Below are 27064 nucleotides of genomic sequence, written 5' to 3'. Positions count from 1 at the left end.
CCCTCCTTCCCCCCGGCCTCTTTTGCAACTCTGCCACAAAGAGAGAGGAGGAGGAGAAGAAGGAGCCTCGGTTGCACATCCATAGGACAAACTAGAGAGAGGAGAAGAAGAAGAAGAAGAAGCCTCAGTTGCACATGTGTGTGTGTGTGTGTGTGAGAGAGAGAGAGAGAGGGAGAGAGAGAGAGGAGGAGGAGGAAAAGAAGAAGAAGCAACCTCAGTTGTGCATGTGTGTGTGTGTGTGTGTGAGAGAGAGAGAGAGAGGGAGAAAATAAGAAGACAGAGAAACGTTCATTGCACGTTGCCTTGCCACAAAGAGAGAGGTCTCGATGTGTGGTGGATGAGAGATCCGAGAGAGAGAGAGAGAGAGAGAGAGAGAGAGAGAGAGAGAGAGAGAGAGAGAGAGAGAGAGAGAGAGAGAGAGATGCTAAAAACAGGGATGGTGACCACACGATAGAATTTTATAAGATTCTCAACAACATTCAATTTTCAAAATGTGTACTGCATACTGGTGTCCAGGATATTAATGAGAAACTTATTTCTGCAGGTGAAGTCATTTCAGACAATTCCCTTGTGCAGACTGTTCTTGATGCCTTGCCAGATTCTTACCAGACTTTTGCTAGTACTTGGAGACTTATTACCCAAGGAAATCCTGAAGTTGTCAAGTTTGATGCATTATGCACATAGTTGTTGCAAAAGTCACTTTCCAAAAAAAAAAAACAAGACAAGACAACGTGCAGTTGAATTTGCTTTTATTGTTGCTCAAAGGAAAGGTGGTAACAGTAATGCAGCCACTTCTCATCGTTCTTTTGTGATGACTGGTAAATCATTTGTTCCTAATGCTTCTGCTGGCAGCAATTCGTCTCGCAATTCTGGTGATAAAAGGTAAAAAGAAGATGTGTTGACATTATTGTAAAGCTAATGATCACTTGATCAAGCAGTGTCCTAAGTTGAAGGCCAAAGAGGCTAAGAAGAAAGAGAGTGGTTCCACTGCAAATGTTGGATCCACTACAAATGCAGCTATTGTTGAGTTGTTGAATGCATCCAATGTCAGCATCCATTTTCACCTTCTCATGGATATTATTTTTCCATTTTCTATGTATATATTCATGGACTCACATTGAGTTCCAAGTTGTATCTGTTTATTCACTTCATGTACTTTGGGCGGGCGGCCATAACTTTTAAAACCCTAGGTATATAAGTGAGTGTAGCTCATGTGAAAGAGGAGATATCATTTGGAGAGAAACCTAGAGTAGAGAAGGAGAAGAAGAAGGCTATGGAGGTGGAAGCATGGAGCCGCATGTACTCTATTCACAGACCGATTATATGCATGCAATGAAGATAAGTCCTTTTGCCTTTCTCTTGCTTTTCATTAAGTTGTGTATTAGATTCTTGATGGTGTAGATTAAGAACTAATCACTCTCTAATTCTTGACTGCCTATTGTATGTTTGATTATAGTAGTGTGTGCATGATTAGATTAGTATGTAGATTAAGGATTTGTGCATGCATTGCTCTAATCATAGCTCCATGAGCTTGGGGGAGCTTGTGATTAGGATGTGACCACGAGGATTAGTAGAGAATGCAACGATTAGCAACCTTCATTAGCATAAGGGTTAGCATGTGTGCATACACTAATCCCCTTCATTAGTTCTCTCTTCTTTCTATTGTAAATAATCTCATGTGATTTCCCCACTCAATTCTATCTCATTTCTCTCACACAATCCCCCATATGTGATGTTTCCATGCCCTAGCCGGGTCACTACCATCCTTGGATTGATAATTTTGTTGATTCTTTGGAGCTATGCTACGAGGGAGCTAACATTTGGTGCCGCCGGGGACGGTAGCCTAAGCTAGAGGAGAATTTTTTAGTATAATTGAGTGTTTAGGAGTAGATTTAGGTAGAAAACCCCCAATTTCTCACTTATTGATCACTAATTTTTTACTAACCTGCTACTAATTCAAGTGCTTTATATGTATGTATGCCTAATTATAGGTTGAGTTATCACTCTTTTGATATAGAATTTTAAAAATTTTGACTAAAATTGAGTGATTTTTTAGTGTGTGATTAAGGATTTTTTCTTAATTGGGCTCTCTAATTACTCTCTAATCACATGTGCTTTTTGTGTTACACATAGCTAAATCATTAATTAGAGTTGTGATTATTATTCTTATGTGTTTAATTTCATTGAAAATGATGCTACACATGAGATTTTGTGCTCAATTGATTGTAGGTGAAATGTCGTTAAGCGGTTGCTAGTACACACACATGTGTGTAGGCGTCAATTAGAGTTGGAAATCAACGCGTTGCTCATAAAATTGTGAGTGCTAACCCACTCAATTGCTGCTTTGATTTGCATGTGTGATTAAAGTGCAAAATATTAGTGCAAATTAGTATGTCCATGTGTAGACAAAAGATTACACAAAAGATTAGTGCAAATTAAAGTGCAATTAGTATGTCCATGTGTAGACAAAGTTCGCACTTTCGAGTGCTAATTATGGCTTAATTAGTGCCAATTAGAATTTTGAAAGGAATGACTTGTTTGATGATGTTATGACAATGATGGTTCATATTTTTTTATCGCTAAAATTGCACTGTTATGCTGTCGAAATTGCGGTAGAAATTGTGTGTGTGCACTAATTACCGGATTTATGCTTAATTTTGCTAGTTTTTGCACACATAATAATTGGTTGCAAATTGATGTGTAATTGATTGCATTGAAAATTCCAAAGCACAATAATCAAACGTATGTGCAAAAATGTACCTAATCGCATCATTAAGTTTGCTAATTTCTGGGTCAAAATTGACAAAAAGGAGGGAAAAACGGTCAATTTTACATCGATTTGATTGTCAAATGCATTAAAAATTGATTGGGATTGTAATCTTGATTTCCAAATGCTAAAAATCAAGTAGAACGAGCTACATATTTTTAAAAAAAAAATCGGCTGATTTTTTGTAATTATTTCGTTAATTTTTTGTATTTTTAGCATTTTTTGTGCTAATTTAGTGCTTAAAATTGTTCAATTTTATCAAAAATTGATGAAATTGCAAAAAACTGATGTGAACAATGATCTGAAATGATTTTCTTTTAGTGATGAACTCTCGCTAAGTTTCTGGTTGTTTTTAGCATTTTTCGGGTATTTTTTGGGTAATTTTCCCTTCTTGGGTATGACCTCGTGTGACCCAACCCCTACACATACACACGCACACACAAAACAAAAGCAAAACAAACAAAAGAAGATAAGACAAGAAAGTCAACACACAAAGAAACAAACACACAAAGTCACAAACAAACAATATACACACACAGATACACAAACACACACATGTTTTCTCTCTCTCACACACACAAGAGACTCAAACAGAAAACTTTTATTTTTTTATTTTTATTTTTCAAAAACTCAAAAAACAATTTTTTTGTTTTGTTTGTTTTTCTATGTTTTTTCTCTCTTCATTGCATTGCACATGCATCAAACATCCGCACACTCCCCATTCACACGCATTTAAGCACAAATAGACGCATTTAGAGCCCCGAGAGTCAAATTTCACCTAAAATTGTCAGATTTTGTCGATTTGAGCCGTTTTTAGCATATTTGAGCCACATCACACACACAGACCTTGTTCAACGCGGATTTTGATTTTGGGTCTACGATTTTTCAGATTACACGTTTTAGAGTTGTTTCATGCGCAATATTGCTTTTGTCTCGATTTGACCGCACAGTCCCACGATTGACCATATTTCGACTTGCAATAGAGATTCCTTTTGGCCTTCATATTGACCAAATTTAGCTAGTTAGGCTTGTTCACACGTGAGATCTCGATTTGGCCACATTTGGCTATTCTTAGCACACCGACGCGCGATTAGAGCTCGATTTGGTTACTAAACCTACATTTGGCTACGGCTTTGACCGAGTGACCAATTTTATAGCCAAATTACAAACAGAAATCTCGATTACCATTTGGATACCCATTCATTGTTCCCAGATTACGCCTTGCATTTAGTGCATTGGTTTATTGCCCCCTAGCACTAGATTTGACCTAGATTGCTAGACTTTGGCAGTCATGGATCTTGGACTTCAATCACCTTCAAGATTTCCATCCTCACCACCATCTAGGAGACTAACCTTAGCAGAGATCATAGCAGAGGCTAGGGCACATATGGAGCGTAGGATGGAGAGCCAGACTAGTGCACAACCAGAGTTACGAGCCACAGAGACAGTTACACCTCATATTTTGATTGTTCCTACTATTAGCACACATGCTAGAGAGGTTGTAGACATGGTACCACCTTCCACATTGCCAGCCATGAGCACACCAGATACTGAGCTTTCCAACTCACATGCACCAGATTTACCGATGATTTCTAGATCACCTAGAGCAACCATGCAGGCACGAGCCGAGCCTAGGGTTGACACTCCGAGTATTGAGGACCCAGATGAGATTGTGCTACATTTTGTAGGCCATAGAGGAGCCATGCCTTGGTTTCTTGACCATGACGAACATTCCTATACTAGAGGTACCTTGTCAGACGACACCCTTTTATACGACAGATAGCCAGAGTCCAGAGGAGACATTTTGGTGCGACTGAGTTCTTTACCGATGAACTCAAGGGCACATACATGTCCTTGCCGACTAGCCCATATGATGCTATTGACAGAGCACATCCCGATGATTGTTTAGATACCCATGTACATCCTAGGATAGTGTAGTTACATAGATTGGAGCACACATTGACTCATGTTGATGATTGTGGGTGTAGATACAGACATGAGCAGACGACATGGTATATTGAGCCAACCATGAGCGTTATGGCATATCTTATTGGAGAACTTTGCGATAGGATTTACAGGGACCCATTGGGTGAGATTTACTATTTTATGATTTGGATTGCCCTATTGTCCATGGCATGGCCAAGATACTAGGCGGATACCCATCGAGAGTTCACATACACCTCCCAGACAGATATCCCGTACCATGTCACCTCCCAGACCTTCATCACTTAGATAGATTTTGCCACAGAGCACAGTTGATTAGCTGCGATCTAGAGTGATTGAGATGAAGAGGATGAATGTTGAGATTGATGATAGGATGAGTACACTAGAGGGCCCTACCATGGAGCCACCTACATTGCCAATTCCAGAGGTTGATACTTGTTCTACGAGGGATGTACAGCCTAGTGAGATTGCTCATGCACTAGACACGAGCACTGAGCCACTAGAGATTGATAGAGTGCCAGATTTCATAGCTATTATTGATGATCCCCTTGCACCTATCATAGAGGTAGATGTCCCACCACAACCTATACATGAGGAGATAGTCGATGCACATGACCATGAGAGTGTTGGCATTACTACATAGCCTTTAGAGACCAAGATACCTATAGAGACAAATGCCTACATAGAGACACCTACTCATGCGCATTCACCACCAGATTCATTGATGATTGAGCACACAAACCCCCCTTGCGAGACACGGAGACCATGATTGTCACCCCCCGAGTGTAGACGCCACACATCAGGATCCAAGGACCTCTTTGACGAGAGTGACTTCTACCATTGTACGTGAGATACCCCAAGAGGTAGAGCCTACATTAGAGGATGTTCCCACCAGGATTAGTCCCACCCATGAGCCACCTAGGACATGTCAGGCCTATAGCTCATCATCGAGAGCTTATGATATGACTACTAGACATGTTTATGTGCCTCACACGATGACACATGTTAGACCTTTAGCTAGTGACGACATGCCAGTTTGGATTGAGAGACACATCACACATGATGGACTATCACATGGTTGGCTCACATCTAGGGAATCACTAGAGACATAGGGATTCTATACAGAACATAGACAAATTTGGGTTCCTAGACCACAGACCATTGCACATCCTCCTAGATCTACTACAGTTTCTTTGACCACACCTATGCCACAGAGATCTAGACCATTTTCACGATCGTTAGAGAGGCTTTCTCCATGCCGAGGACATACACGAGCTAGATATCCACGACCACGTATGAGGAGAGCTTGACATACCTTCCTTGAGATACCGCATACATTGAAAATTAGGCTACCAAAGAGCCTACCACTTATTACACCACAGGGTGCCATGAGCCATAGCTCACTAGAGATTCCTATTGATCATGCTATTGATTTAGAGCTAGGTAAGAGTCATCCACTGAGGGATTCTAGGCTACAGAGTTATTTGACGACACAATCACATGCTGATGTCATCCCTAGACCCATTACTTGTGCTATAGATTCTACCATCCATATGGAGCTAAGTGCTAGCCAGCCATTGACCATTAGATAGAGAGCTAGGAGATTACATGCTTTATTGTTTGGAGAGATTTCTCTTATCCCTCCTAGTTGCACTAGACCATTGACTTGAGCATATTGACTATGGTGCACTAGCTGCATGCATTTATACTAGAGGCACTTTTTTCCTCCGGGTTTTTCCCCTCTAGGTATCCAGGTTTGAGACCCTAGTTTAGGATTTCTTTTTAATTTTGAATAAAACTTTCACTACTATGCTGACACACCTTTCTAGGTGGTAGTGTCTTGCCTTATGATTTTCCAGCATAGATGGACTTCAACTTCTATATTGCATGGTTCCATTGAGCTTCAGAGTTATATGCCGATTTTTACAGCTACTGAGGAGCTGCATCATATTTCTCCAGGTGTATCACTTCCTACGCTATATGTTTTTGTACACCTATATTTGCTTATTGTGGCTTTCCATGGTTTGATTGAGTCCATTTTATTATGTCTTATTATGTGCCATTAGAGATAAATTAGTTTGTACATGCTTTACTTAATCAACATAGACTTTAGTCTTATTGATAAGCCTTGAGGTTAGTAGTGTGTTAGTGTGTAACAGTAGCTATATTAGTTGTAAGTAGGTAGCTTAGGCGTGTGTGTGCTCGCGTCCACAGCGTGGCCGCGGTGACCTTATCCCAAAAAAAAAATTTAAAAAAATAAAGTTAGGACCGGGCTCGGGAATATTTCCCAAGTCCAAGCCCAAGCCCACGCTCAGGCTCAGTCCTCATTCCCCCTTTAAAATTACGTATTTTAGTCTCACGTGTAGGTAAAAATCGACCTTTTTGAGGACCAACAGAGCTTCGGGTAACCGAATCTGAGCTGTAAAGCACACCACGACCCCCTGATCGATACGCTCGTTTTGCGGTATCACACACTCCAATCCAAAAACCGAAAAACATTTAAAAAACATCAAAGAACGAGTGAAAATGAATGCCTAAAAAAGTAAGCAATTAACCTTTGAGGTTATTCGCCGACGCTTGTAGGGTGCCAAAGGCACATGCATCTGCGCTCTGGTCATGTGCTAGAGGCCGAGCAACTAGAGAGCACTTCGACTTACGCGAGTTCTTAATATCCACCTACCTTAGGTTCCGGGCCCTCGACGGGGACCCAAGGTAGTACAAACCAAGACCCAAACATAGCGGCTAGTGACTCTTCCTTTGACTACGACGTTGACGAGCACAAAGCGCGACACGGACCCCGACACCCTCGAAAACGCTAGGAGCCGATGCACGTCGCAAGCCGGCCACGATGAAGCGAACAGCGGGCACCACCTAGCTTTGATCGGCTAGGATGCGGACAACGGTGATTGGAGATATCACAAACTCTACAGAGAGAGAGAGAGAGAGAGAGAGAGAGAGAGAGAGAGAGAGAGAGAGAGAGAGAGAGAGAGAGAGAATAAGACAGGTGATGAAAACCCTCGGGTGTGAGGGAGAACTATTTTCTTGTAATATTTACAGCAACCTTATTTCCGGCGAGGTGGCAATCATAGTGATGGAGAGATAGAGGGAGAGATAGTGAGCCTAATAGTGCGTTCTCTAGAGATGAATCACAGACATGGAGACTTTGCTAACATGAGTGTGTGTGTGTCGACCATTGGAGTCGAGATATAGACATAGCTTCTTTACATAGTGCAAGTTTTCAAAGAAAATTGCTACACTAAGTCCCCTCTCTCGTGATGCAAATGTTGTCAATCCCTCCCACCAAAATACTACCAAGTGCTGACCTCTGATGAAATTGCCCCCCCCCCCCCCGATAGTGACCTCTCAGTGCCTTTTTATAGGTGTTGGTTGCTTTAGATTAGGGTAATCTGATTAAATTAAGGGTTCTAATCAGGGGAGACAAAGCAAGGCGGTGGGCCCTGGATGGTTGACCCTTTCTTTGTCCTTGGGAATATTCCAAAGGAAAACTCTTAGGTGGGCCTTTGTGGCCATCACCTAGAGAGAGGTGATAATTTACAAATTGGGATTTTTTACAAGATTTGGTTTGAAAACTGGGAAAAATGATGACAACCTACGGATTTTACTGAAGAGGGCGTCGTGGATGCGATGCCGATGAACAACGGCCTAGCTGGTGCATCGATGTAGCGCATTCGTCATTTTCGGGGTCGGCCAAGGCATGCCTTAGGCGTCTTTTCTTGTTTCGGTGTCAACGACGCGCGACTTGACCTCTCCTTCTTTTTGTTGATGACGTCGATGTTGTCGAGTCCTTCGTGTTTTTTTTTAATCTTCTTTGATGGGTGTGTGTGGCGTGCGCGTGTATGTGTGGATATGTGAGTGTGCGTATGCACGTGGGTGTGTGTCTGCAATTGTGTTTATAGAGGTGTGTGTGTGTGTGTGTGTGTATAGGTGTGTGGGTGTATACAACAAGGTGTGCGTGGGAACGGGGGGTATAAGTTTTTTTTTTTTTTTTTTGGTAAATTTCGGTGCCTGCTGCATAGAGGGAGGGAGGACGAGAATGGGAGAGTGAGAGGGAGCGAGTGCTGTATGGGGGGAGGGGTGTGTGTGTGTGTGTGTGTGTAGTTGTGTGTGTGTGCGCGTGTGTGTGTGTGTAGTTGTGTGTGTGTGTAATTGTAGAGAGAGAGAGAGAGAGAGAGAGAGAGAGAGAGAGAGAGAGAGTTTCATGTACACTGCGCCTACGGGCTGTTCGACACAGAGAGCGAGCGGGAGAGAAAGCGAGAGAGAGAGTGGTGACACAGCGCAAGAGAGAGAGAGAGAGGACGGGTGAGGTGGCAAGGGAGGGAGAAGGTGAGGGATAAGAGAGAGAGAGAGAGAGAGAGAGAGAGAGAGAGAGAGAGAGAGAGAGAGAGAGAGAGAGATGAAAGGCTTTGGCTCGGGGTGGCCCGTGGCCGACATAGAGCAAGGGAAGGGGGGGGGGGGGGGGGGGGGGGGGGGGGGGGGGGGGGGGGGGGGGGGGTTATCAACGAGGTGGGGAAGAGAGCGGGCCAAGGGAGGGTGCGGTTGAGGGGTGACGGGGTGAGGAGAGACAGAGAGAGAGAGAGGGATATTATCCTCTGTGCCCGCATGGTCTGCATGGTATCTCAAGAAATGAGAGGAGGGGAGAGAGTCAATGGGGTGAAGGAAGATGACGAGCAGCCCCCGGGTAGGCGGTACAAGTGACGGGATCATGGAGCCGGGGCTCCGTCCTATACTAGTGACGGGCCATGAGCTTGGGCGCTTGTGCTGCAAGGTGACGGTGAGGGTGAGGGGCCGGGGCTTTTGACGATAAGGACCAAGGGGGGGTTAGGTGGGGTGTGTGTGTTTGTGTATAGGCAACGGGGGGAGAGAGAGAGAGAGAGAGAGAGAGAGATAGATAGATAGATAGATTTTATTATCGTCCTCGGAGGTCAAATATGACCTATGGGACCAAAGTTACATGTGATGTAGTATGTGTATGGCTGATGAGTGACTCTCGATGCTCCAAAATTGTAGTGATGAGAGTCGCAATGGAGAGCCCACACTTTGGCTGGGAGAGGAAAGTGTGTAGGTCTAAGTTATGGCTGAAAATGTGAGAGAAGCAAGTTCGGATGTGATCAAAGCTGAGCACTCTAGTAGTGTGTGGTACTTAGACTCTCAAACTTGCAGTGAGCATAATGTGCACAGTCGATTTGACTCTTCTCCATTGCCCCAACGCCCTATCTCTCATCGAAGGAAATGGGAGCTAAGCCGAATTGCTGCAATAGTGCGTATAGCGGACAAGGGAATAGGCTCAAGCATGTAAGTGTGAGTACGGTTTCCTCTCTCAGCGAAGAACATGGTTTTGTAGTTGGGGGCAATATAGGTGGTGTAATGTATGAAGCGTGACCCACCGGATTTCTCCCAAGCCGTAATACATTGGCGTTGTAGAAAAGCTTCATTCACTTGAGAGTCAATTGAAGCATCATGTAGCAAGTGTAATGCATCCCATCTCCCAAACCACTTCTTTATGTCATGCATCCATCCCATGCTCAAGATCTTGCTTTTATGCGTCTTTTGAACTTTTTTTCTTGCTTCCCATGCAATTGTAGGAAGTCGATGTGAGGGGTTTTGACGCATCTTTATCATGTACTCCACAACCCTTTCCATGCCCATAACCTCAATTGGAAGAGATCCCGACTCAAGAAGTAGGAGCATATATGGTGTTTGTGTCTTAACTTGGAGAAAGTTTGTAAGAAAACGCTTTTGGACATTCTCAAACTCTTTCCAAGTAGACTTTGAGATGCTCCCGCCCCACACTTCAACTCCATAAAGAAGAACCGGTGTCACCAATGCATCAAAAAGATACTTCTTGAGAACCCAACACTTGATGTTTCCCGCATTACACATGTTCTCAAATGCATAATATGCTCTCTTTCCCGCTTCCAAACGACGCATAGCACATTCATGCCACTTGTGATTGGATGGAACCTCAAGGCCAAGGTACTTAAAGCTCTCAACAACTTCAAGTGTCTCGTTGTTGTACACAATGCATGGCTTCTCCTTATGGTTGGTTTTCACAAGCATAACCTTTGTTTTGGATTCATTTACAATCAGCCCACTATGCAAGCAAAAGTTCTCAAGGACAACCATAAGCTTTTGTGCATCTTCTAAAGTGTGTGCTAGAAGCACTACATCATCCGCATACAACAAAAGCATGATTACTGCATTGCAAATAGTGACCTCTTCAATGCCTTCTTCTTGCATAAAGTCAAGTACCATTTGTTCCAATTGATCGATGCATAGACCAAAGAGAGTTGGTGACAATGGACATCCTTGTTTAACCCCAATAGTGCTTACAAAAATTTTTGAAATTTCTCTTCCCATGCGCAATTGACAAATCACCTTCTCATAGATTCGAGAAACCGCAAGCATAAAATCACTTGGCACTTGGAGTTCTTCCATCCTTCTCCACAAATTGTTACGTGGAATCATATCAAAGGCTTTCTTAAAGTCCACAAAACAACAATACAATCGCTTGCCTTTCAACCGACTTTCCTCCATGAGAACACGAAGAGTGACAAGATGATCAATGGTGCTATGGCATCGACGAAAACCCGCTTGTCCCTTTGCACGCTTGTCATTCTCTTCAGCCCAATCACTCAATTTCATCTCCATTATGCACCCAAACAACTTTGCCATAAGAGACCCAATCATTATAGTCTGGGAGTTGCTTACATTATTTACATCCCCTCCTTTATGCAAAGGCTTAACCCAATTAGTACTCCAATCATAAGGCATACCATGTTGAAGTGCAAGGTTGAACATATCACACATCCACTCATGGGTAAAATCTCCTGTCCATTTGATCATCTCCGACTTGATACCTTGAAGATCTCCCGCTTTGCGAGTGGTCAACTTTTCAAGCCCACCGCATACATCCTCAATAGTAAAAAAAGACGGCATACATGGGAGTGAACCATAAAATGGCATTTTTTCAGTATTTGCTTGCTCATATAATTGCCTACAATGTGTGTACATATCCACTAGACTCAAGTTACCAAAATTCTCAACCCGCTTGCCTCTCAAGTTTCTCCAAAATCTTCCACATGCATGTGCCTTTTCTTGGACTTGAAATTCTTGTTACTTTACTTCCCATCTTCTTCTCTTCTTTTGAATCAATGCCTTGTATGTATGCAAATGACTTTGATAGTTGTCTTTGTCCATAGTTGCATCAAGCTTTATCAAGGACTTTTGAGCATCTTGACATTCTTTATCAAACCACCTTTTGCGTGATCTATCTTTGTTGATACCATGGAGATGCTTTATGGCAAAGCATTCTTCCGCACAAGAACAAATAGCTTTCTTGAAAGCTTCCCATTTAGTTTCCAATGGTGCATCACATTGAAGCTTTGTCATCCATAATTTTTGCTCAACCATTTCAATGTACATTGGTGCCCGTTTGAAATCCATACATAGTGATAACTTCTCTTTCCTTTGGCTGAGATTATCATGCTTAGTTGCTTCTCCACATGAAAGGTCAATACATAAGGTGCGATGGTCGGATTCCGGGGTCCATTGACCAAGCATAAAACTCTTTATGCGATACATGATGGCTTCAGAGAGTAGCATATAGTCAATCACACTATCCCCATTATGTCTCCTATATGTAAATCCATTGGTTCCACTCCACAAAGATACACCATTGGCAATGAGCATACCCGTGCTATTACACATGTGTAAAAGTAACTTTCCATAGTGATCCGGCTCTTTCGCATCCATTGAAGTACGATCATACAAGTGAACTTCCTCCAACTCCCTTGAAATGTATGGCATATCAAATTGTTGAGTATCATGTTGCAATGTTTTTGTGCGAGCATTCATATCCCCAAATACAATAACATCACCTTCACCTTTGAAATAAGCAATGTCCTCTTCCAAATCAGAAAATGGTTGATCTCTATCCATGCAAGCATAAAAGGGAGAATCATGATGAGGAATGTAGCAACCGGCTACAAAAATGGGTGCTCTTTTTGGTGTCATAATTTTCAGCCATACATAACGTTTGTACTTGTCATCTTTCACAATTGATACAAAATCTTCCAATCCTTTCTTAACCATGCATGCTAACCCTCCTTGTCCTCTTCGTTGCTTGAGATTCTTTGACCACATCAATGAATGTACATTGTAATCCTCCAAGCCGTTAATCCTTTGTGTATCATGCTCCCAAGTTTCAACAAGAAGTACAACATCGGCTTTGCTTGTTAGTTCATCAATGCCAACCCCCACATTCCATGGGTATCCATTACAATTCCAAAAGCATATTTTCAATTGTAACTCGGTCTCATAGGTCACGCATCCCTATTTGCTTGAGAGACTTGCCTCCTCCTTGGGCACATTTTCTTCATGAGAGATCTCCTTGTTTTTATTATTCTTTTCCTCATATGCCTTGCGACGCATATTTTGTTGCTTAATAGTGCGATCTTCACATACAAAACATTTTGTATCCCTCAAATAGATCCAACTATTATCAAGGATAATCTTTCGCTTGGTCTCATCTGGCATGGTGCATACAATTGGCCATTCTCCCGAGTAAGGAGCTCCTTGCTTCCCCACTCTATGTGCTCCATAGACCATAACTCCGGACATGCCAAAGTGAGTTTTGAAGAAATCGTCAATAACAATGGCAAGAGAAGGAGGTGTCTCTAAATTCTCTTCGGGAATTCCACGAATAACAATGTTCTTGGAACGTCGCTCCCGTTCCTTCAACTCCTCCACATCCACATTCTCAACATTCTTTGTTTGAACCATAGCTTGCATGAGTGAGGAATTAGAAACCACATTGCTACCACATACATCAGCCCAAGACTTGTTTGTGCATACATTTTTCATGTCGCATACATCCCGGCTCATAGTGTCAAATTTCTCCTCTTTCAATACATGGTCATGCTCTACTTTGCTCATCCGCTCCTTCAAAGCATTCAAGTCCACAAGAGAGCATTTACATTCCTTGACTTCCTCTTCAAGTTGCATCAAACGTGTTGTTTGCATCTCAAGTGTCCTCTTGAGATTCTCATTCTCAACCACAAGTACCCTTAGTGTGCCATTCTCCATTGCAAGTGCTCGTAAGTCTTCACCTTGTTTGTTTACGGTCTCTTTCAATGATACCAAGTATGCCATGATCATGGTTTTCGATGTCGTTGGTTGGGTGGTTGTGTTGTTATCTCCATACTTAGGAGAAGAGAGAGAGAGAGAGAGATAGTTCTATTATCGTCCTTGGAAATCAAATATGACCTATGGGACCAAATGAACATGTCACATGGTGTGAGTGGAGGTCATAAGTGACTCTCGATGCTCAAAAATGGCTGAAATGAGCGTCGCAAGAGAGAGACAGAGAGAGAGAGAGAGAGAGAGAGAGAGAGAGAGAGAGAGAGAGAGAGAGAGAGAGAGAGAGAGAACAATTGTGCTTGCACCCTCATAGGTTGCCGACAAGAGCTAGAGAGAGAGAGCCGTCCTCAACGGGAAATGAGAGAGAGAGAGAGAGAGGATGAGGGAGAGAGAGTGTGTGCTGAGAACGAGAGAGGGAGAAGGTGGGGCTGGGGCTAAACGAGGTAGAGACAGAGGTTTTGGACTAGAGAGAGATATAATCCCTTGTGCCCTATGGGCTCGGCCGAAAAGAGAATGAGCGAGGGAGGAAGAAGACTGAGTGGGAGAGAGAGATGCTGAGAGTGCGGGTGATGAGAGATAGGGCGAGGGTGAGTTGGCGGGGTGTATGTGTGTGTAGCTTTTGCAGAATGGGGTTGACGAGCTAGGCCATGAGGGTGATAAGGCTGGCCAAGTGAGGGGGCCATGTGACGAGGCCATGCCAGTAAAAGCTAGGGCCATGAGGTCGACCAGGGCATTGTTGAGACCTCCGACGGTGTCGCCAAGGCTTCGGGCAGAGGAAAGATAATCTTTTTTCTTCTTTTTTTTCTTGATTTCTGAAAAGCGGCTATCAACGTCATGGAGGATTACCCAATGCATAATCCTGATAGCTCAAGCCAAGACATGCATGCCATGGGCCCACGCTCTGGGCCGAGCGTGCTTAGCCGCTTGAAGGAAACCTTTAGTAGAGCCACTCACTCCGAACATGGAGCTAACGATGTAAATAAGGGGGGTGGGGAAGTAAATTTTCCATTCATGACCAATGTAGACCCTATGCTCTTAGAGAGTGTGCACGTGAATACTCCATTCATTGCACCCCCTGACTCTTCAGAGCTATTCCCCTCTGAGGTTATATTACTTGATGGTAGAAGGCTTGCCGAAGTACAAGAAGTTGAGTGGTATATCATCGCGGCTAGGGAAAAGGAAATTGAGAGCTTACGCAAGGCGGAGCAACGAAGAGAGTTAAAAGCGAAAGCCCCTATGTCAATATCTTTGCTAGGAGAGCAATTGAGTGCTCCTGAATTAGCGACCACTAAGGGTCAACCCATAGAGAGCCACATTGCATCTAGTTCAAAGGACACCCCTATCACCTCAAGCCTAGATGGAGCATTCCTAAATGAGAACTGGGAGTACGAACTACCAACGGAAATTCTAACCGACCTATACACAGGTCACACCTATCACGTGGGTTGATTAGATGTCCTACATCCACAACGGGTGCTACTAGCATGGAGGATCAACAACAAAGAGTTTGTGAGGTTATCCATAGGGTTATTGAGCTAGAGAGACAGAACAAGGGGATCCATATGCCTTCAACGGGTCTCATGAGATTCTTGGATACAGGGAAGGCTAAACAACCAACTTTATCGCAAATGGAGACTCCCTCAGTAAGTCCGATGGATCCTCCATATGTTGTTTCGCCAGGGGTTTCAGTGAAATCTGAGCCCACAAGTGATAGCTTTACTTTTCCAAGTCTAGCTCATCTTTCCCTTGATGACACCACGGCTACCATGCCTACCCCAATGATGGGCATGCCAAGAAACATGCCATGGACTTCATTTGTTAGTAAAGCACCGCTACATGGTAGCTCAATGCCTGCAACAGTACCTACAAGTGTGTACCAATCGTACACACCCATGGATCCTCGTACTCATGTAGCCCCTACCCCTCCCATTGTTTCAACAACCTATGCTCCACAACCACAACACCCAAGTTATTATTTCCATGGGACCATACCGGCTAGCATTAGCATGTCACATCTGACGTCTGCTATGCCTAGGGCCACACATATTAACTTTGGACCGCCACATGGCACAACACCGTACCAAACGTGGAACCCAAGGGCTTTCTATGCGCCAAGCCCAATGCCAATACCTACTCCACATGTATCCTCTGGAGCACCTCCACCCACGGTTCCTGCTCACTTAGGTGACTTGGCAACATTTGCTCAAGCTATCGGTCGATCTATTACTGAGAATATGCGTAACACGCCTGATAGAGAACCTAGAAGTAAGGCAGTACAAATAGCCAAGCTCACACAAAAATTTAGTGGAGACGGGGCTGTGAGAAAGCATATCAAAGTGTTTTAACAAATATGCGATTCTCTAGGAGAACACAATGACCTGCATAAGAGTAATTGTTTAAGCCTAACCTTAAGTGGGAAGGCTGGGGATTCGTATATAACCCTAATGATGGAAGAAAAAACGATTTACCCTACTCTTAGGAGACCGTTCTTAAAAGAATACATACGAGAGGGAGTGCTTTGGGGTGTAGCCTTTCAACTCCAAAAAGCCCAACGAGAGGAAGGAGAGTCGGTAAGAGACTTTATTAGTCGCTTAAATCATTTGAATTCTCGTTGTAATCCAAATGAGCGCTTCAATAATAATCAATTGCTTGATAGATTCATTAGGAGATTACGACATGAGGATATCTACAATGGCCTAGTCATTAGAGGTATCACCACTTGGGAAGCAATCACCACCTTGCGATCCAATTGGAGGATAATTTAATGATTCAAGGAGAAATAGTGTCTGTTGAGCCTAAATCTATCAACTCGCAAGCATCAAGGCATCAGCCAATGACCCTAAAGCCTATTGCTAAGGAGCCAAAGATATCTGAGATGACTTTAGCAGATCTCACCAAGGCCATTCAAGAGAGTCTTAGAGACAATGTGCTCCAAACTATATAAAGACCCTGAGCTAGTCTCAACTCTTCGAGCCTTCCTCAATGAGAACTGAAGTTTGGGCTACCACAATTTGCCAATAGAGGAGGAACACTTAGATCCACAACCCAACCTAGATGAGAACCTTGTTATAGAAATACTTGTTAGCAAGTTGGGACAATACTTTGAGGGTGATGAATCCAATGCGACCATACCAATCACTACTAAGGGATTAACTGTGAAGGGAATCCTTGATGGTGGCGCTGGGGTTAGCATTGTGACTAAAAATTGATGGGAAATTATGGGAAGACCTCACCTTGCGACCACAACCATAGTAGTGAAGATGGCCAATGGGTCTCTTGTTAAACCTATTGGGATGCTAGAAGATCTCAAGATCAAGGTCTTTGGACATAAAATAAGAATTACCTTAATTGTTATGGATTTTTCCAAGCACACTATGGCATCGAAGATGATCTTAGGACGTCCTTTCGTGAGGGAAGCAAAAATGGTGCATGACTAGTTTAAAAACCATCTCTACTTGCAGTTCCAAGATTCTGTCATTCGAGTAGATCTTGTAACTGGTCGAGCACATCCTCTAGTAAACAGGTTTATAATTGATCATAGATCTGACACCACAGTTCACTCGGCCCCATTGCAGTATTGTTACACGTGTAAAGCGGACACTAATGTTGGGGAAGATTCTCCTTATATGGATGTACTACCTGGGATGACTGAGTTAAACAATGTGGATTGGGTCCACCTAGCAGCAACCATAGACACTTGGGGAAACAGGGGGAAGATCTGGGTAACATCTGGGGGGGATGAAATGCCACCACTCGTACCCTTAAATATGCTACAAGCAATGCATATAGCTTCTAACAAAACTCGTCCTAATATAACAAAGAAAACATACAAGTGGGTCCCTAAAGCTTCTTTAGCGACCATAGCTAGTGCTAAAAAACAGAAGCCTTGTAAGAAACGTCCCACTCGCTCCAAGAAATGTAAGGAAACGTGGCGGTGCATTTCTAAACAACTATTGGAAGCCCAAGGCTACTATCAAGAAAATGATCAAATCTTGGTGCCAAAATGTATATTGTGTTCTTACTTGTCACCTGACCCATGTGAGCCCAATCCCATAGCTCCAAAACAAATCGTTGCGGAAAGAAAAAAATCACAGAATGCTACACACCTACTCCAGAGCTAGATTGGGTACCGAAGAAAGAACGATTTGTTTCACCTAGCTCAGGAAGGGGGGAGTCCCATGAAGCTTTTAGCTCCTCATGTAATGCATCCATAGAGGTAAAAGCTTCTCCACAGCCTCCACCTACAATAGTGGACCTCCATGAAGCTACAAAGGAATCCACACCTCCCAGTGTTCAAGAATCACCTAATGAACCACTTCAAGTTTGATCTTGGGAGAGTACCTTACCACCCTTGCAACTCAACGAGGCACCTAAGGTCATAGAAAACTACTGGCAAAAATCCTCTCCTATTACCAAATGGAACAATTGGTTTCAAAGGGTGACAAGCACATTTCAAACAGTGTTTGCTGACAGTCATCATTCACTCACTCCCCTCTCAACCTTCCTCCCTGACCTCTTAATCTCCCAATATTAGGGAATGTATATATAAAGCCTTATACTCACAAAAAACAAAAATATTAAAGAGCAAGAGCAATTAGCAAACGAGTGTGCACAATAAAAGTCAAAACATTGACCCAGACCTACACATTCACATTCGATACACTGAAAAAGAAACCTATGTCATCAAGCACCTTTGATCCTCATCACTCGAGTGATGGAGGGTAGGTAGCATTAGTACGATAGGAGTGTTTTTGTTTTAGAGTTTAGTGATTAGCAAAGTTCTTTCTTCCCACTGATGTGCCTCCTAGAGGTATTCTTTGTGTTTCCTAGTGTGTACAAGAATGTGTTGCTGTTGTTAGGATTTGGACCTTCATGGGATCTTTCTCTCGTTCACTCTTCAAATCAAGCGCGATCATCAACGTAAACAGGTGTTTCTTGTTATTAGCATTGTCCCTTATCTTTTTTGCATCTATGTTTGTCTGCTTTAATTGTGATTGGTAGCATAATATTCAACGCATTTGCTTAGTACCAAACATTAAATTCAATGTAATTTTTTGTCATAATCACTTGTCTAGGTTTAAAAATCAAGCAGTCTTGTTGGAATTAGGGCTGCAGAGAAACACACACAGCTTGGAGAAGACGAAGGAAGCTCAAGGCACACAATAGAGAGTGTGTTACTTAGTGTGCAATGGAAAAGATAGATAGCCCTAGAGTGATGGGTGTATATACAATGCACGAGGGAAAAAACCTCCTAAAGAGGGAAAAAATGCCCCGGGTGTCCTAGTGTGTTCACACACATCACTACCACATGTATATGGTAACAAATCCCCCCTGGAGTGATGCAGTGAACGAGAGCTGGCACATGAGTAAAGGGAAGTGTCATGCCCTGAGGACAGGATCAGTCCACAAAGGGGAGTAAGCCCAAAGCTTTGCGGAAAGCTTCAAGCTTCTCATGAGACAATGCCTTTGTGAAAAGATCTGCAAGGTTGTCCTGTGTTGGCACATAAGCCAAGTTGATCTCTCCTGTTGAGAGCCTCTCCCTGACATAGTGGTAATGCACCTCAATGTGCTTTGTACGAGCATGAAAAACTGGGTTCCTCGCAACTGCCAATGCGCTCTGACTGTCAGTGTAGATAGTGTTGGCAGTGTCCTGTCCAACACCCAAATCAGCCATAAGGCGTCTGAGCCATACACACTCAACCGTAGCTGTGAAGACTGCCCTGTACTCAGCCTCACAACTCGAAGTGGCCACAGTAGGTTGCTTCTTGCTCAACCATGATATACATGAACTACCAAGCATGAAACAAAAACCAGTTGTGGACACTCGCGTGTCAAAACAACCAGCCCAATCTGAGTCCGAAAAAGCATGTAAGTCTGGCGGCAATGATCCCCCCTTGGGATAAAACAAGCCAAGATGTAAAGTGCCACTAAGGTAGCGAAAAATCCTCTTGACAGCCTGCCAATGCTTAGACCCTGGGCTATGCATGAATCTGCTGACCTGTGAGACTGCAAACTGAATATCCGGCCTTGTGTTGCATACATAAATGAGGCAACCAACAGCAGTTTGGTAAAGAGTGACATCAGCAGGATCGCCAGCATCATGTAGACTTAACTTCAAACCTGTTTCCATGGGAGTGGCAATAGGTTTGCAATCCTCAAGTCCAAACTTACATAGCAATGTCTCTATGTAACTTTTCTGACACAAGGCAATACCACCATCACACTGCTTAAACTGTATACCCAAATAATGATGCAACAGCCCCAAATCTTTCATCTTGAAAGTAGCATTCAAATCAGCCTTAAATTCAGCAATATGTCTCTCATTTGGTCCAGTGATCAGCAAATCATCAACATAAAGAACCACGATGAGAAATACATCACCCTCACGCTTTACATACAATGTGCTTTCTGTTGGGCTGTTACGAAAGCCTTGTTTGACCAAATGAGTGTCAGCTTTCTCATACCAAGCATGAGGAGATTGCTTCAACCCATACAAAGCCTTGTTACATTTGCACACTTTGTCCTCTTGTCCTTTTATGACAAAACCGCGAGGCTGCGTTACATAAACTTCCTCAAATATGTCACCATTCAAGAAAGCAGTAACAATGTCTGATTGATGTACATCCCAAACAAAATGAGCTGCCAATGCACATAGAAAACGCACAATAGTCATACGACAAGTGGGAGCAAAAGTCTCTTCATAATCTATGCCTTTTTGCTGTGCATAACCTTTTGCAACAAGTCGAGCCTTATTGCGATCGATCTCACCATCCGGCTTGCGTTTCAACTTGTAAACCCACTTCGTACCAATGGCCTTTTTGCCAGGAGGCAAATCACATAAAGTCCATGTGTCATTTTCTATAAGTGCATCATATTCTAATTGCATGGCAGCCATCCAATTTTCTGAATTCTATGCTTCATCAAAAATCAGAGGCTCCTCGACATCATGTAAACCAGACACAGCCAAAGCATAACAATCTGATGCATAAGATGCATGGCGAGAGCCTGAACGAGTATGACTAGACAAAGGTGCATCCAATTTACTGTCACGCAAAGTGTGCACCAGCCATTTTGGCATACCTCTAGCCTGCTCATTTTCAGCCCTTTCCTCATCAAGTACATCATGTACATCTGCATCAGTAATAGGCTGATCTAAAACATTTTCAGAAACCCCCATAGGCTGTACATTTGCCTCACTGGAACTTACATTCGTATTTCCACCACTGAAAAGAGGCAACAAAGTGTCATAAATGTCTTGTGAGCTTACATTACTATCTCTAGTACATGACAGCAAGGGCTGAACAGAATCTTCCACAAACACTACATCCCGAGAAACCAGAATACGTTTTGTTTGCGGATGATACAACCTGTAACCTTTGCTTTCAGCACTATAACCAACAAAAATACATTTGACAGCCTTATCATCCAATTTTCTGCGCTGCACTTGTGGCACCAAAGCATATGCCAAACAGCCAAAAACACGCATGTGCTCAATAGAAGGCTTTCTATCATGCCATGCTTCATATGGAGTAATAGACTAGAAAGATTTCGTAGGACACCTGTTAAGTACATAAGTGGCACACATAATGGCCTCAAGCCAAAAAGAATGCGGCAAAGCTTGACTTTTGACCATACATCATGCCATTTCCGTCAGTGACCTGTTTTTCCTCTCAGCAACACCATTTTGCTGAGGTGTATAAGGCACTGTACATTGGTGTTTTATCCCACGACTAGCCAGAAATGCATTAAATTCATGAGACATATACTCCCCCCCTCGATTGGAACGGAGGGTGCCCATAGTACATTTCGAGACATTTTCAGCCATAGCTAGAAATTGTTTGAAGCACATAAAAACTTCGGACTTCGCTTTAAGTGGAAATACCCATGCATGCCTGGAGTAATCATCAATGAAAGTCACGAAGTACAGGTAATTGCCCAAGGACAGAGTTTGCATGGGCCCACAAACATCACTATGCACAAGTGCAACCTGCATGTGGCCCGAACTGAACCATCCTTTGGAAACTTAGAACGTTGCATTTTACCCAAAATACAGCCTTCACAAACATGTTTAACAGGTGCTTCAAGAGGTGGCAAAGAAGCAACCATATCAGATTTCTGCAAACACAGCAAACTGGCAAAATTCAGATGACCAAAACGTGCATGCCAAAGTTTTGCATCTGAAATAGCTCTGGAATCTACAACAGCATTTGCAAAATTTTGTCCACACTTGTCATACAAAGTGAGCTTATACAGCCCATGGCACAAAAGCCCAGATGCAACAATTTCATCACCAAAACTGAGATCATGAACTGTACATCCGTCATCCACAAATTTGACTACAAGTCCAAGTCTAGCAAGTGCGGATACAGACAAGAGATTCTTCTTGATCCCAGGTACATAAAGTGCATCAACAAGTGTGAAAGAACTGCCATTAGCAGCAGTAAGCACAATCTTTCCAACTCCCTGAACTGGATAAGAGGCGTTGTTGGCACAAGTGACTGAATTCCCATGAGGGACAGACTCGAGAGAGGTAAACAATTCACGATGTGAGGTAATGTGCTTTGTAGCACCACTGTCGAAATACCACACATGTGAATTTGCAGCAACAGACAAGCATGCATCATGGACAGCAGGATTGTAAGTGCACACTGCGCTAAAAGCCCATTCTGCATCAACATCAGCAACACAGTCTCCTTTCACAGAAGACTCAACAATGACTGCATTTGTAGTGGAACCAGCATCTGCAGTGGAACCACCCTCTTTCTTCTTAGCCTCTTTGGCCTTCAACTTAGGACACGACTTGATCAAGTGATCATTGGCTTTACAATAATGGCAACGCATCTTCTTTTTGCCCTTATCACCAGAATTTCCAGACGAATTGCTGCCAACAGAAGCATTAGGAACATAATTTTTGCCACTCGCAGCAGAACCATAAGAAGTGGCTACATTGCTGTTACCACCCTTTCTTTGAGAAGCAATAAAAGCATGTTCAACTGCACGCTGTCTAGTCCTGTTTTTTCTGGACAGTGACTCTTGCAACAGCAATGTGCATAATGCATCAAACTTGACAACTTCTGGATTTCCTTGGGTCATAAGTCTCCAAGTACTAGCAAAAGTCTGGTAAGAATCTGGTAAGGATCAAGAACAATCTGCACAAGGGAACTGTCTGAAATGACTTCACCTGCAGAAATAAGTTGCTCATTGATATCCTTGACACTAGCAAGGAAAGTTTCCATATCATCTCCCTCATGCATAATCTTCGACTCCAGGTCTTTACGCAGCAAAGCAATTTTAGCCTCATTGCGGCTTGCATAAAGACCTGCTAGAATATCCCAAGCCTGTTTTGCAGATTTTGCTGAACGGATGTGAGGACCAGGGGTGCGCTTCACAGACAACCCAATCAATGCATGAGCCTGCCCATCCTTAACTTCCCAACGAGCTTGTTCTGCCGTAGGCAAAACAACTCTAACAGTTGCAATCCTTGCAGCAAGACCTGCAACATCCTCAACATCGCCTACATCCTCAGAACCAGGACGTACATCAATGCCTTGCACAATGTTCCAGACACCCTTTGACACAAGAACATGTTGCATCATATAAGCCCACATAGGGTAGTTGTCCCCATCCAACCTGTCCTCAGCAGCAAACATCTTGAACACATCTGTGTTGTTGTTGTCAGCCATGGTAAATGCTGCACCTGATGTGAAAACTGCCCGAAAATAGGAGAAACGGAGCGGGAACAACCTGTGCTATATAGCACAAACCGTAGAAGACTAGAAGGCACCTGTTATGCAGAAAACGACACTGACAGAAATTCTGCACAAAATGACGAAATAGCTTGTGCAGTACTGCCTGTAGTGGAAACGGAGGCCGAAATGAGCCCAAATCAAAATTCTGAGCAGACCAAGCTCTACGAGTTCTCCCGAAATTTTTGTCGACCTGCGAACGCTCGCCAAAGCTCATTGAAATCGAAGAAAGTGAGCAGGCGTGTGCTGGAGCAGCTGGTGACTAAGCCCGGGAGGACGTGACCTGCTCTGATACCAATTGTTGGAATTAGGGTTGCAGAGAAACACACACAGCTTGGAGAAGACAAAGGAAGCTCAAGGCACACAATAAAGAGTGTGTTACTTAGTGTGCAATGGAAAAGATAGATAGCCCTAGAGTGATGGGCGTATATACAATGCACGGGGGAAAAAACCTCCTAAAGAGGGAAAAAATGCCCCGGCGGTCCTAGTGTGTTCACACACATCACTACCACATGTATATGGTAACAAGTCTGACTAAGCTAGTTTGACCAAGCTAGGCGTTACAGATCTTCTCTTAATACCATGGGGAATGCCTTCCTAAAAATCAATGGTTACTTAGGTTCTTAATCCGATTTAGGCAGCATTGTGTGTGATGTACTGGGGCTTTCTAGTGGGCTTAGTCCCTATTGACCTTTAGCTTAAGTATTATAAAGGGAGTTTACGAATGTGATGAGCCTGGGTGGGTGCTTTTCCTTGAAAATCAAAAAACCCAAGGCGTACAAAATAAGCACACACATTAAAATGGAATCACTATGAAAAGACTTTGGGGGGTCAAAGAAAAGGAAATAAGTCAGGTGATGATTTCATGAGCAGTTCCTTTTATCGTAGCTTAACTACAAGGTCTTCTAGGTATAGCCTCTAGTCAGCCCTCGGACATGAAATACTTGGCTCTCGCGATTAAACAACTTAATTGACCAGAGAAAATTGAGAAGCTTTCCCATGGTATTAGCAATCGATCTTTAGTGCCTTTCGACAGTTAAATTAGCGATCCCAGACTTGTTTAATTTTTTATCTTTACAATTGTTTATGCATTTGATTATATTGCAATTTAATGTTTATTGCTGACAAATGGTTTAAAACTTTGTTCCCAATCAAATTATCTGCCTACAACTGCATATGCTTTTAAATTGTATATAAGAATGCAATTACTGTGCCAATTTTGTTTGATTTTGCAGCGACTGAAGAAGGCTAAGGACATTCAACTCAAATGCTCTTCCACCTCGACGAACGAGCTTCAACTCAATACCTTCCGATGACGGAATCTACATCAGGAAGGGGGGCATGTTAACCCTCAGGCACATTCCTATCACCTACGATAGACACCATATTATTTATTTGGTAGAGTAAGGTATTGGGCTTGTAGACCCAATAGAAGAAGGTAGCAATGATCACTGATGAGAGGTGCACTCTAACAGAAACATTCAAGGGTTAGCTGGCTAAGTATGGGCGCCAAGTCTGAATGGGACGAGCTCATATAAAAGTCACCTAAACCTAAAAGTTATTCATTCTTTCATTTGTGCAATTGAAGTGTGCTATTGCTCCATCTCCATTCTCTTCTTGTTGATCTCCTTGTGTGTGTGTGTGTGTGTGTGTATGCGTGAGAAAGAGAGATAGAGTGTGTGTGTGTGTGCGATTGAGCATTGCCATGACGGCACGACGGCGGCGAAGCGGTTGAGGGCAGCACGATGGTAGCTCCTTCTTCTTCGCGGTGAGTGACACACCCTTGCTCTCTTGAGCTTGCTAGATTAGTCTAGTTGTGTGCTTGGAGCCATTTGTGGCTCGCACACAGTGTATCAGCAAGTCCCTTGCATTGACACGTGCAACAGACGCACACAGACCCCTTTGACGAGAGTGAATTCTACCATTGTACTTGAGACACCCCGAGAGGTAGAGCCTACATTAGAGGATGTTCCCACTAGGAGTAGTCCCACCCATGAGCCGCCTAGGACATATCAGGCCTATAGCTCATCATCGAGAGCTTATGATAGGACTACTAGACATGTTTATGTGCCTCGCACGATGACACATGTTAGACCTTTAGCTAGTGACGACATGCCAGTTTGGATTGAGAGCCACAGCACACATGATGGACTATCACTTGGTTGGCTCACATCTAGGAAATCGCTAGAGGCACAAGGATTATATAGAGGACATATACAAATTTGGGTTCCTAGACCACAGACCATTGCACATCCTCCTAGATCTACTACAGTTTCTTTGACCACACCTATGCCACAGAGATCTAGACCATTTGCACGACCATTAGAGAGGCCTATTCCATGCCGAGGACATACACGATCTAGATATCCACAACCGCATACGAGGAGAGCTTGACATACCTTCCTTAAGATACCACGGACATTGAAAATTTGGCTACCAAAGAGCCTACCACTTATTACACCACAGGGTGCCATGAGCCATAGCTCACCAGAGATTCCTATTGATCATGCTATTGATTTAGAGCTAGGAAAGAGTCATCCACTGAGGGATTCTAAGCTACAGAGTTATTTGATGACACAATCACATGCTGATGTCATCCCTAGACCCATTACTTGTGCTATAGATTCTACCATCCATATGGAGCTAGGTGCTAGCCAGCCATTGACCATTAGATAGAGAGCTAGGAGATTACATGCTTTATTGTTTGGAGAGAGTTCTCTTATCCCTCCTAGTTGCACTAGACCATTGACTTGAGCATATTGACTATAGTTCACTAGCTACATGCATTTATAATAGAGGTATTTTTTTTCTACAGGTTTTTTCCCTCTAGGTATTTAGGTTTGAGACCCTAGTTTAGGACTTTCACTACTATGCTGACACATCTTTCTAGGTGGTAGTTCTTGCCTTATGATTTTGCAGCATAGATGGACTTCAACTTCTAGATTGTATGGTTCCATTGAGCTTGAGAGTTATATGCCGATTTTCACAGCTACTGAGGAGCTGCATCATATTTCTCCAGGTGTATCACTTCCTAAGCTATATATTTTTATACACCTATATTTGCTTATTGTGGCTTTTCATGGTTTGATGGAGTCCATTTTATTATGTCCTGTTATCTGCCAGTAGAGATAAATAAGTTTGCACATGCTTTAGTTAATTAACATAGAGTTTAGTCTTATTGATAAGAGTTGAGGTTAGGAGGCTGTGACTTTAGGTTAACTCATTTACTTGACCTACTAGTCCTAGTTGGTAGAATTATTTAAATGTTGGAGACCTTAGGAGGGTTTTAGGGATAGAGAGGCTTGCTCACTTCACAACAAAGAGCACTAGTAAGAATACAAAGGATATGGAAGCACAAAAGTGCCACAAGTGTAAAAGCTTAAGCTGGAGGAGAAATCCTAGCTGGATTTTGGTACTTCACTTACGTATAGCCTATGCTATTAGAGTC

This window comes from Adiantum capillus-veneris, chromosome 9, assembly GCF_014529385.1.
Source record: "Adiantum capillus-veneris isolate H3 chromosome 9, ASM1452938v2, whole genome shotgun sequence".
Taxonomy (NCBI): domain Eukaryota; kingdom Viridiplantae; phylum Streptophyta; class Polypodiopsida; order Polypodiales; family Pteridaceae; genus Adiantum; species Adiantum capillus-veneris.
The sequence above is the reverse complement of the archived record's forward strand: the minus strand, read 5'-3'. Positions refer to the sequence as shown.